Here is a 12,291-nt window from a genome sequence, read left to right on the forward strand (position 1 = left end):
TTCTCACATCTAAACAAAAGATGAGATTCCAAGACAAAATGAAATGCAAAAAGCAATAGGCCTCTTTCAGGAAAAATAAGATCTATGAATTGTTGCTCTGTTGGCAGACCACAAGAGAAAGAGCCAGCTACCATAAAAGCAGATTTGGCAAAGGTAAAATGGTAAAGAATTCTTAAAATTGAATGTGGTTTGAAAGTTTAATATCCCTGGGAATCCCTGATACAAAGGAATCCTTTCACTGAATTCACAGTAAAAGACTGAAGGCAGAACAGGAAATGTGAGAGAGACTCCTGAGTAGCTCATGGATAGGAACCCCACCCAAGATCTCAATCTCTAATTCAACAAAAGAAAACTCTTACACCACTGGGCAAGGCCAAGAAGACTTTCCCACTCCCAGAAACAAGGTGAAGAGTAACTTCCTGTGAGGCAGGTATGGAAAAGCAATTAACTATCCCCCACTAGGAAATCTCTTCAGAATGGAGGTGATAGTAAGAGGCAAAGGTAAGTTGTCAGCAAAGGAGGGTAAAGGCCAAAGTCACATGACTCTGGGAAATGGGTGGGAAACTCCCCTTATCTCACTATAAGGTCATTGCTCAGAGCAAGCAATACCAGTCGACTGCTTGGAGAAGGATAAATTCTCTGCCACCAGTCACACAAGGGTCCCAACCCTGAGGAAAGAAATGCACAGTCTGTGCACTTGGAGGCAGTAGATGAAAGCTGCTTGGATACAGGATTCTAGATGGTATAGAAAGTGAGTGTTTGCATCTTCAAAGCCTTCAATTTTTTTCTTTAGTGCTCTGTAGTTTTCATGGTTAGAGGTCTTTCACCTCTTTTGTTACATTGATTCCCAAATATTTTATTTTATATTTCTAAGGCTATTGTGAATGGTATAGTTTTCCTGAGTTCTCTATCAGTTGATTCATTGTTGGTGTATAGAAGCACAACTGACTTATGGTTGTTAATTCTGTATTCTGCTACTTTACTGAATTCATTTATGAGTTCTAGAAGTTTTCTGGTGGAGTTTTGAGGTTCCTAAATATAGAATCATGTCAATGTCAAATAGGGATAGGTTGAGCTCTTCTTTTCCTATTTGTATCCCTTTAATTTCTTTCTTTTGTCTAATTTCTCTGGCTAGGCATAAGCAGAATTAATATTGTCAAAATGACCATACTACCAAAAGTGCTATAGAGACTTAATGCAATTCCTATTAAAATTCCAATGATGTTCTTCACAGAAATAGAAAAAGTAGGATGAAATTCATTTGGAAAAACAAAAGGCCCAGAATAACTAAAGCAATCCTTAGCGAGAAAAGTGAAGCATGAGGTATCACAATACCAGACCTTAAATTATACTGTAGAGTTATAGTAACAAAAATGGCATGTTTTGGCAAAATAACAGACATGAAGACTAATGGAAAAAATAGAAGACACAAAGACATACATAAATGCATTTATCTCATCCTAGACAAAGCTGTCATAAGCATACATTGGAGAAAAGGTAGCCTCTTCAACAAATGTGCTGGGAAAACTGGAAATCCATATGCAGTAGAATGAAGTTGATCCTCTATCTCTCACACTACACAAAACTCAACTCAAAGTGGATCAAGGATCTAGGCATTAGACCAGAAACTCTGAGCCAACTAGAAGAAAATGTAGGCCCAATTCTCTACCATGTCAATTCAGGAACCAACTTCCTCAATAAGACTTCTAAAGCACATGAAATAAAATTGAGAATCAATAAATGGAATTGTATCAAAATAAAAGGCTTCTTAACAGAAAAGTAAGTAATCAAGAATATGAACAGAGAGTCTACAGAATGAGAGGCTTTACCACCAGCACTTCAAATAGAACATTAATATCCAGGATATACAATGAACTCAAAGCACTTAACACACACACACACACACACACAAAAAAAAAAAAAAAAAAAAAAAAAAAAACAAACAAACAAACAAAAAAAAACTCAATCAATAAACCGGCAAAGGAACTGAACAGACACTTCAAGAAGAAGAAATAAGAATGTTCAAAAATATATGAAAACATGATCAACATCTATAGCAATTAGAGAAATGCAAATCAAAACTACATTGAGATTCCATCTTACCCCAATCAGAATGGCAATTATAAGTTGCAAATTATGTTGGTAAGGATGTAAGGTAAAAGCTTCATTCATACATTGCTGGTGGGATTGCAAATTGGTGCAACCTCTATGGAAAGCAGCATGGAGATTTCTTTAAAAATTTGGAATGGAACCACCACTTGACCCAGTTATCCCACTCCTCAGTTTATACCCCAAAGACTTACAACATACAACAGTGTCACAGTCACATCGATGTTTATAGCAGCATAATTCACAGTAACCAAGCTATGCAACCAATCTAGGTGCCCTACAACAGATGAATGGACAAAGGAGATGTGATATATATATATATATATAAAATGTAATTTTACTCAACCATGAAGAAGAATGAATTTATGGCATTTGCAAGTAAATGGATTGAACTGATGACTATCATGCTAAGTGAGATAAGTCAGTCCCAAAAAAATCAAAAAAATCAAAGGCAGGATGTTCTCTCTGATCTGTGAATGCTAACCCATAAATAGTGAGGGGAAGATTAGAAGTTCATTAGTTTATAGAAAAGGAAATGAAGGGAAGGGAGGGAGGAAGGGAATAGGAAAGACAATGAATGGGTCATAACTTTCCTACTCTTACGTATGATTACACAACCAATATAACTCCACATGATGTACAACCACAAAAATGGGATCCTGATTGGAACAAGTTATACTTATTCTATATATGTATGTCAAAATTCACTGTGCTGTCATGTATATCTAGAGAGAATAAATAAATAAATAGAATTCTTCTTGAGTAACTGATCAAACAAAGAAAAGAAGTAAATGTTTGCTATTCCTTCAGGTAGAATAGATTACCTCCTTCCCAAAACCTCTCACAAGTATACAGCAGAATGTAGTTGTCAAGCGAGAAGAGTTTTCCACTTTGAAGACAGAAGGAGAAAATCAGATGAAGACTGTAACAAGCAAATGAAATGCCCCTCTTGCACTCACCATGAGTTTCCAGTGAGTAAACAGGTCACAGTCCACACCTGGGAAAGGACAAGAGTGTGGAGAGTGATCCTTCAGTTAGAGGAAGCCTGAGGAATGAGTGGGAATATGCCAGACACAACACTAAGCATAGGTGGCATCCATCCACCACTGGAGGATCCTGGTTCACAGTGCTAACCTTAATAAAATAAAATCCAAACCCAGCTCATTACTTTACTAACCCAACCCTCCACACCTAATAGAAGAAATACGCTTTTTCTCTCTTTCCTTATTGAAATCTCCAAAGTTAAAAAAAATAAAAAGGTGGGTGGGTTGGAAACCCACTTCCCATCTTAACTTTAGTAGTGGAGCTTTGATAGTACCTCCAAAAGAGCTTCCAATTAAGTTTTTCTATAGTTGGTGTTCCCAAATGCATGAAACTTACCTCAGAATATCTCATGTCTACCTCATAGCTGAGAAAGGTAAAGCAAATTCTGGTGGCAGGATAAGGTTGGCTGATTTGCACTGTCTTTGCACTCATGGAGTTTATTAGGGAAAAAGGTTTGCAAATAATTTTTTTTTTTTTGGACCACATGTGAATCACATAGAAGATAATTGTTAGCATAGAGGCATCTTTGGTCTAGTGAAACAAGTTTGTTTAGGTGGGTACAGGGACTCAAACAAAAAGAGATGGATGTTCAGAGATGAAAAGTCACAAGCACAGAGGATCATGTACTTTGGCCAAGGAAACTGAAACTAGAGAAATCCAGCAGAAAACCTCCAGAAACCTTGTGTGAACACAGATATGACAAACTTAGTTATATACACACATATCCACAACCCTCAAGAGAGTGGGTTTTAAAAATCTCTCAGGCTCCTAAAGAGGACTTTTTACTTTGGGATTAGTTCATATAAAACTGTTCCTATTGCATTACCAATCCCTAGTAATTATATTTCTACCACAATGTTGAGAAGAAAAGCTACCTACCTAGCTGGCAGGAGCAGTAAGGAAAATAAATACAGGACAGAGAAATTCAAAGATGAGTCAAATAAGTTCTCGATTACTTCTAGCAGGAAATCAGCACAAGTAGAAGCAGAAAATACTTGCTAATGCACTGAGGTTGGAATTCTGATACATTTGTACACATAATGGGCTGAACATTTTGATTGTTTCTGACTTGAAGTGATGGACAGCTCTCTCTGTAGCCTTTATAAATCAAGGACTGGAATTTGACCAAGATTTGATTTGGTATGGATGAGATTATTAGATAAAATTTAAAGGTCAATGGGAGGCAAAAATAAAGTTATGCTTTAGATATGTCAGAGTGAAAATTTTCAGCATACTGAATAAACAATGTCTTACACTTCTCCATAAAATCTTCCCCTAATGACTGACTTCATGGAAATGTCATCAGCTTGTATTCTGGATGTAATCTTGTCTTACAGTGAATTAATGTTTCCTGCTTTGTAATCCTCCAAGTTAAGTTCACCAAACTTTTTAAAATCAAAAATTAAAAATCATTAAATTTATTTAGTAGTCCTAGAATAATGTATCCCAAGTGAGTTTTGAAACTCTAAATACAAATTATATAATCCTAAGAAAAAATAAATAATTGGGCTGAATATAGTTCTTTTTTAATACAGGCTGAAAATTAGTACTTTATTAAAAGTCTAAAAACTACTAATCAGAATATTTATGAATGCAAAAATTTTAAGTAATAGTTCTACTATAATTTGGGATTAGCAATCATTTTCACATTCTCTCTTTTGACCTTAGCAAGTAATCTAATATTTATAAGATAATAGATTTTACAGAAGCTTTTTTTTTCAGACCTTGCACATATGTACATATGTGAGTTTGTCAATAATTATGTAAGGTTAGGCACACTTATATTGAGTGGAAATAGACAAGGGGAAAGTGGTCCTTTCCTCCATGTTTACAAAAGCACAGTAGCTCCACAGATAATTTCATCCTTTCATAACAATCTTTTAGACCCACATTTAAGTTTCTCATAAAATGTGTACTTTGCTGACCAAAGACATATTGGTTTAAATCATGTTGGGACTAATGACACATTAACTAACTCAGGCTGACTCCTTACTCCCTGGCAAGTGAGCAAGATCAAGTCTCAAAGGCGGTTTCAAAGGTTAATGACGATAAATTGGACCACTATCAGGGATTGGTTAACAACAGTTCCTTCAACGTGATCAGCTCATGCTTACCATATAGTCCTATGGGACTCTCACCTGCGTGAAGCCCCCCATGCCTTGCTGATCTTTAAGCTGATTGGTTCCCGCCTAGCCCCCACCCTACATAAAAGCTGTGTGATTTCCTCAATAAACGAGTTCCTGCTGTGACTGGTCTCCCTGACGCCTCTGATTGTCCTCTGCCCAGAGGGCTGGGAGATGGTGGTCAGTTGGCTCTACCTATCCCAGTCTGACCTTGTTGGGGAGTGTCCCCTTCCCTTGTCGCTGGTTGAGAAGAGCAGGGGGGCTTAAGACCCTGATAAAATAATTTATCAAATATTGCATCCACTTCTTGAGAAACATAAAATATTTTGAGAAATACGTTTTTACATTCTAAACATGACATTGATCACTGTTTTCAGGTCTAAAATATCAAGTAAGCTCTAGGAAAACAACTCAATGCACAGTAAATAAGAGTGTGTGCAAACAGGTCATACCCTTGCTAAACAGTAGGATGACAATATCCATTAGATTCTCAAGAGTTGCAAACACTTGCAAATCTCTTTTTAATAGTTTTAATTAGGAGATGTCTACAACTGACAAATGTATTCATTAATTCCTTTGATGGTTGGTCAGTGTCTACATCTCTCAGGCTCTTTAAGCTTTTATGGTAGAAAAATAAAGTTGATTTTTACCTAAAAGCTAGTAAGAAAGATTAAAAGTTTTTCTTCATTTTAGAATATTTTGTAAGGTATTACCACTGTTTAATGCTCACAGGTACTTTCTGACATAATTCATTAGTGTTATCTCAGTCCTTTATTCTGTCACAGTGAAACAATATTTTATGAGATTCTTTTCCTAGAGAGTTATACAATGGTGAAGTTCATTGAAACCTAAGGATGAAAGGTCATTTCCAGGTGCAGAAAATTATAATCTTATTTTAAAGTCCATGTATTTGGGTACAGATTACAGAATGTGGTGTGTGTCTACCCTAGGGCTGCTTACGGCAACCTAGAACAACTGCTTGAAGCAGATCACAAAAATGGAAGTGGTGTGGTGTGTGTGTGTTGGCACTAGAGATTATAAGTAATAGAATAATGAACCATCAAATGATAATTAATGAGCTAAGTATAATACCACACACTTTAACACAAAATTGTAAGGACTGCAAGATGCTGAAATCCATAGGGGGAGTATAAAGATGTTGGGGATGGAACTGAGCTGAGGAATAGGGCTTGACCCTTGAGATACTGGACAAGCATCACATAAATATGGTGTTACCCTTTGATAGGATGTCAACAAGTGATCTTCAAACATGCCATGTGGAGAATATGAATGACAGGGAGAGATTGATTCCCCTTCTTTATTGCTGTTTTCTTCATAATATCATGACAGAGAATCTACCTTGGATCTTGTCTGAAGTCATTCATTATTCCTTAACTAAATGAACTAACTTAAAGGAAAACTGGGAAGTGTGCAGGAATGTGCACCTGCTCCACATCTCAATCAAGTAGAACATACCATCAGAAACACCCAAGTTCAGAACAGCAAATGCTCAACAGCCCATGCTCTTCTTAGTTTCCTAGGGTTCCTATAACAAGTTGCCACAAACTCAGTGGTTTAAGACAACAAAAATTCATTATTTTACAGTTTTAAGTGTCAAGAGTCTAGAATGAGTCTCACTGGGCAGAAGTCAAGATGTTGGCACTTGTTCTTTCTGGAGACCCTGGATAATGATCCATTTCCATGCTTTTTCTAGGTTCTGGAAAGTGCTGGCATTCCTTAGCTCATGATCATTTCCTTGCATCTCTCCATGCACTTATATCTACAGCTCTAATTGCTATTTCCCCTTTGCCCTTCCTATAAGTTTCTTTGTGATTTCATTAAGGGACCACTCAGATTAATCCAAGATAATACCCCCATCTTGATAACCTTATTTTAATTATATATCTGCAAGTCCCCTTTGCTATATAGGACAAGAGTCTCAGGTTCTGAAGATTAGGATGTGGATATCTTTTGGGCATAATTATTCGGGTTACCAAATCATATGACTTTGCATCCCAACATTGTTGAACAGAGAATTTTCCATGGTATTTTTACCTTTATTCCCATTTCAGGAGCAGAGAACCTAAGTGGCATTATAACAAATTCTACTTTCAAAGATGTTAATAAGGCAAATATCCTTAAAAATAGAGACTGTCACTCTCTGAACTAAGAGTAGGTTTGCTTTAGTCTTCATCTGGAGCAACTGTCATTATTAAAAAAAAAAAATACTCGGTGTTCTCTAACCTTTGGATTTCTCTCTTGAAACATGGTCCATTGCATGTGAATATGTCACTTTTGTGATGTTTTGTGAAGACTGGGGTTCAGAATCCTCACAGAAAATTAATGATACTCTGGCTATGACTTTGGATCTCACTAACAATTGACTTTGCCTCAGAAAATTTTATGTCTTCTGCCAGCATCCACAAAGTTGTAGGAGATTAACTTTTTAGATTGTAAGTATAATAAGATCTGAGTCTTTACAGTTCTTAACTAGCTGAATCACTTACTAGATATGTGACTCTGATAAAGTTCTTTATCTCCCTAAGTTTCAATGTCCAATATATAAAATGGAACAACTACTACTACTGACCCCAGGGAGTTGTTGAGTGGATTAAATGGAACATTGGGAATAAAGTGAGCAATCCTAGTACCCAGTGAGTACTCATCAAAGATTAGCTATTATTTCTGCCATCGATTTTTCTTATATTTTTTAATATTTATTTTTGATTAACTTTAATTAGATATGGTTTACATGCAATGAACCATATTCATGTAAAATATTCGTTTTTTTTTTAAATTTCTACTGATCCTTTTTAGTTATATATAAGATTAGGATGTATTATGCCATAATCATGAAAGCATAGAATATAATATTCTCTAATTCAGTTCCTAACATTCTCTCCTTTCTTGTCCTAATGACTCACTCAACCACTAAGCCACATCCCCAGCCCCATTTTATATTTTATTTAGAGACAGGGTCTCACTGAGTTGCTTGGTACTTCGCTTTTCCTGAGGCTGGTTTAAACTCTCAATCCTCCTGCCTTGGCCTCCAAAGTCGGTAAGGATACAGGCATGGGCTACCACACCTGGCCCTATGGATATTCTTGATATTGGGATTCACCATGCAGTATTCAAGGATGTACATATGAAAGTTTGGTCAGATTCATTCCACTGTTCTTCCCTTTTCCTGCCCCTACCACCTCCCCATCAATGTCCTTCAAAGAGACTAGCCACAGGCAATTTTGATCTTTCCTTTGATTTTTACATCACAAAATAAATGGAATAAACTAATAAAATCAGGAAAACATAACTGGGGGACACAATGTTTTCCAAAATTGCAATTAACTATAATAAAAGTAAATGTCTACATTCTTAAGAAAATATTTTAGTTGAAATTATAAAAATGATGGTTGGGAAGAATTGTAGTTGTATAAATCTTATGTTCAAATTGTTTATTTGTAGCATAACTTGAAATAAAAGAATCAGATATTCATTCATCAATTCCAAAACAAAAAGAATCACAGATTTCTCATACTTTTCACCCATTTTATCTCTACGTATCTATTTTAGAAAGAAAATGATAAAGAAAGCCTACATGTTATATAAAACAGTGACCTTAAGTTCCTGGTTTAATTGTAGAATTTATTGAAACTATAGTTTTTCTGTATGGCTGCAGGCATTAATAATTTTCAAACACAGGAAAATCCTCTGAAACTTTTAATGCTTTAAAGATCCATAACCATATGAAGGATCATTTCACATGCCTTCAGTTTGGATGTATATGTATATATATATATCCAAGCAGAATTAATTTCTACAGTTTAAAATAAGAACTGCTCTAATGGAATACATGAAAAACTAAATTGAATAGTAAATTTTAATTTTTACATATTTTTTCTCTTTCTGCTGAAAATTATAATTCATACTTCAATGAAAAATGAATCTTGGACAAGAAGCCTGATAATATAAAGTAAGTTCAATCTTATAAAAAGGATCTCTCTTATCCTTTCAGAGAAAGCAATAATTACACCTGCCAAGAATCACTACCTTAAATTCCCCCCAGGTACTGTAATTCTGCCTCCTGCTGATTCTCCTTTTCTTCCACCTTCCTTCATTTCTGCACAGCTCTTGTCATTACCTTGTTCACTTTTGTGTTTATTGTTTGTTATCTGCTTCCCACTGAGATCCAAGCTGATATGAAGCAGCATTGTCCTCTACCACACAATGTCTCTCACCTCCAAGAGCACATGGCCAACGATGACATTCACTTAATATGTATTGACTGGACCACTAAATCAAGTAATTAATTAAAAGAAAAATGATAGGGATTTTCCAAAAAAATTGACAAGAATCCTCAGAAGGAGAAAAATACACATGATAAATATCTTGTCATAAAAATGTATTTTATTAAATCGGTAACATGCTCTTCACTTTATAGATCTTTTTAATAACTGTTGAAACGTGAAATTTCTTCAAATTAACTATCATCTTTCTTATTTATTTAACTACTATTTTAACCTGCAAAGTCAATAGGATATATTACATTGAGAGATTTTTCAATAAATCCCTAAAAAAAATCAAAGAATGAATGGAAATGGAACATTTTTGGTACTATTGCATACTCTGTTTTTATAGAAAGAATGTGAGTATATTCAGAAGATGTTCAAGATATTTATGTTTAATTCAAAAATAGAAAAATATGTATAGCTTTATACTCCAAACTAGGTAAACTTTTCAGAATTTCTACCAAGCTTACAAAATCACTTGTCAAATTAAGCACTGGCTTTCAGTCTTCAGCTTGGGGAGTAGATGCTAGCCAAATAAGTGAATTTAATTTTTCTCTCTTTAAGAATCACAAGTTGTCATCTGACAATATAAACTTCTGTTTTGACATATTAATATTGTGTTGCAATATGTATTGTTATTCTCTTTAATGGAAAGAGAGAAGATAAACTTTTTAAAAAGGAATATTGACATGTTACACATATTTCAGTTATGAAAATCTGAAAAATATTTTTGTACCTTTCATACTGTCAAACCAGCACAGCACAGATGTGCCTGGCAGTTGAGCAGCTATTAGAATCCATCTCTGTTGCTGTGGCAGAATGCAAAGAACCACCAGTGTCACTGATAAGAAACTGTTATTAAAGTCAGGATCATTAGCTGGGATATTCGGGCACAGCACAGGAACTGACACTTTTGAAATTAAATGTTCTGTATTATATTTTAGTCCCTCCTGAAGATATCCAGGGTAAAATCATAATAATCCAAAAGTATCTACTTATGGAGAAGGTGCAAATCTGTTGTCCTTCTAAAATCATCAAGTCCCTATCATCAGCTATCATATTACAGAGAAAAGAAGACAGGCTTCCTCTGTCATGTCCAATCTACAGCAAAAATTTTAACTTTCATTAGACACTCCTTGAGAATGTTCAATCATGGTGGACTTATATTGTCTTAATTAGTAATCTACTTTAAAAAAAAAAGAACAAAACGAGGCTATTTTTCATTTTGGTACTTCATTTGCCACTCATGAAGACTACACTTTTTCATTATTAAAGGGTTGATTTAAGGTACAGCTGAGCTGAATTAATAGTTTTCTTATGCTCCCCTCATCCCCTCTCAAAAACAGCAGAGACTACCACATATTACCGTTCTTGCTGTAAATTATTTTAGTCCATTTCTGCTTTGAATTTTTTCTCTTTGTGATTCATTCTACCCCCCATCTTTGGATTGATCCTCCTAAAACTATCAGTTCCTTCATATTATTCTTCAGCTCAAAAGCGCGCCATGTTTCTTGCTCCAAGATTTCATCCAGACCCTTCACCTCCTGTTCAAGGCCTCTCATCTTTCCACTTCTCACTTAACAAATCTCCTTTTTCACTATCAACTGCATACAAAACTGCTATTCATGACCTACTTCCAGGAGACTTATGTTTGTTTCTTCCCCAAAGAATTTCTGGTTACAGAAATATCCTCCAATTACAACTTATCATTTGTCCCTTAATATCTATTCCAAATCCAGCCTCTTGCCCAGGAGCTCTCTGAATACACCAGTGCAAAGATATCTCCCGCTTCCTGTGGATTCCTAGAGCATGGACAGTCTCCATTCATCATGTGTTTCTTGGGATACCTTTGGTTTTATTAAGGTAGATGAAGAGGATTAATATCCTCTAATAGCTAGTAAAGGGTCCTTCATATAATAAGCATACAATTAAAGCTCCTTAAATCATACATTTCTAAACCATTCAAGAAGCAAGTGGACTTATATATAAGGAAACCAATATCTAGAATTATTAGGTAACATACTTTAAGATGATTGTCAGCTAATCAAAGATCTGGTTTGTTTGATTATTAAAGACCTTTTCAATTAGAGAAATGCAAATCAAAACCACCCTAAGATTTCTTCTCACTCTAATTAGAATGGCTATTATCAAGAACACAAGCAATAATAGGTGTTGGTGAGGATGTGGGGGGAGAAGGCACATTCATACATTGTTGGTGTTGCTAATTGGTGCTGTCACTCTGGAAAGCAGTGTAGAGATTCCTCAGTAAACTTGGAATGGACCCACCATTTGACCCACCTATCCCACTCTTCGGTTTATACCCCAAGGACTTAAAATCAGCATACTACAGTAAGCATCCACATCAACGTTTATAACAGCTCAATTCACAACAGCTATATTGTGGAACCAACCTAGATGCCCTTCAAAATATGATTGATAAAGAAACTGTGGTATATATACATAATGGAAATCATACAGCCACAAGGAAGAATAAAATTATGGCATTTGTCGGTAAATAGATGGAGTTGGAGAATATCATGCAAAGTGAAATAAGCCAATCTCAAAAAACCAAAGACAGAATATTTTCTCTGATAAGTGGATGCTGGTACATAATGGGGGAGGGGGCAGGGTGGGTAAGGGAAGAATGTAGGAATTTTGAATTGTGTAGAGCGAAATGGGGGAGGAGGGGTACAGGAAGGAAAAACAGTGGAATGAGACAAACATCATTA

The 12,291-nt window shown here is 35.5% G+C and overlaps 1 protein-coding gene across 5 annotated transcripts in view; it reads right to left on the bottom strand.

Moving 5' to 3' along the window:
• Window positions 1–12,291, bottom strand: part of LRP1B (LDL receptor related protein 1B) — a 1,899,381-nt gene that overhangs the window by 814,366 nt on the left and 1,072,724 nt on the right. The window lies entirely within an intron of this gene.

Source organism: Sciurus vulgaris (genome assembly GCF_902686455.1).
Source record: "Sciurus vulgaris genome assembly, chromosome: 3".
NCBI classification, from domain to species: Eukaryota; Metazoa; Chordata; class Mammalia; order Rodentia; family Sciuridae; genus Sciurus; species Sciurus vulgaris.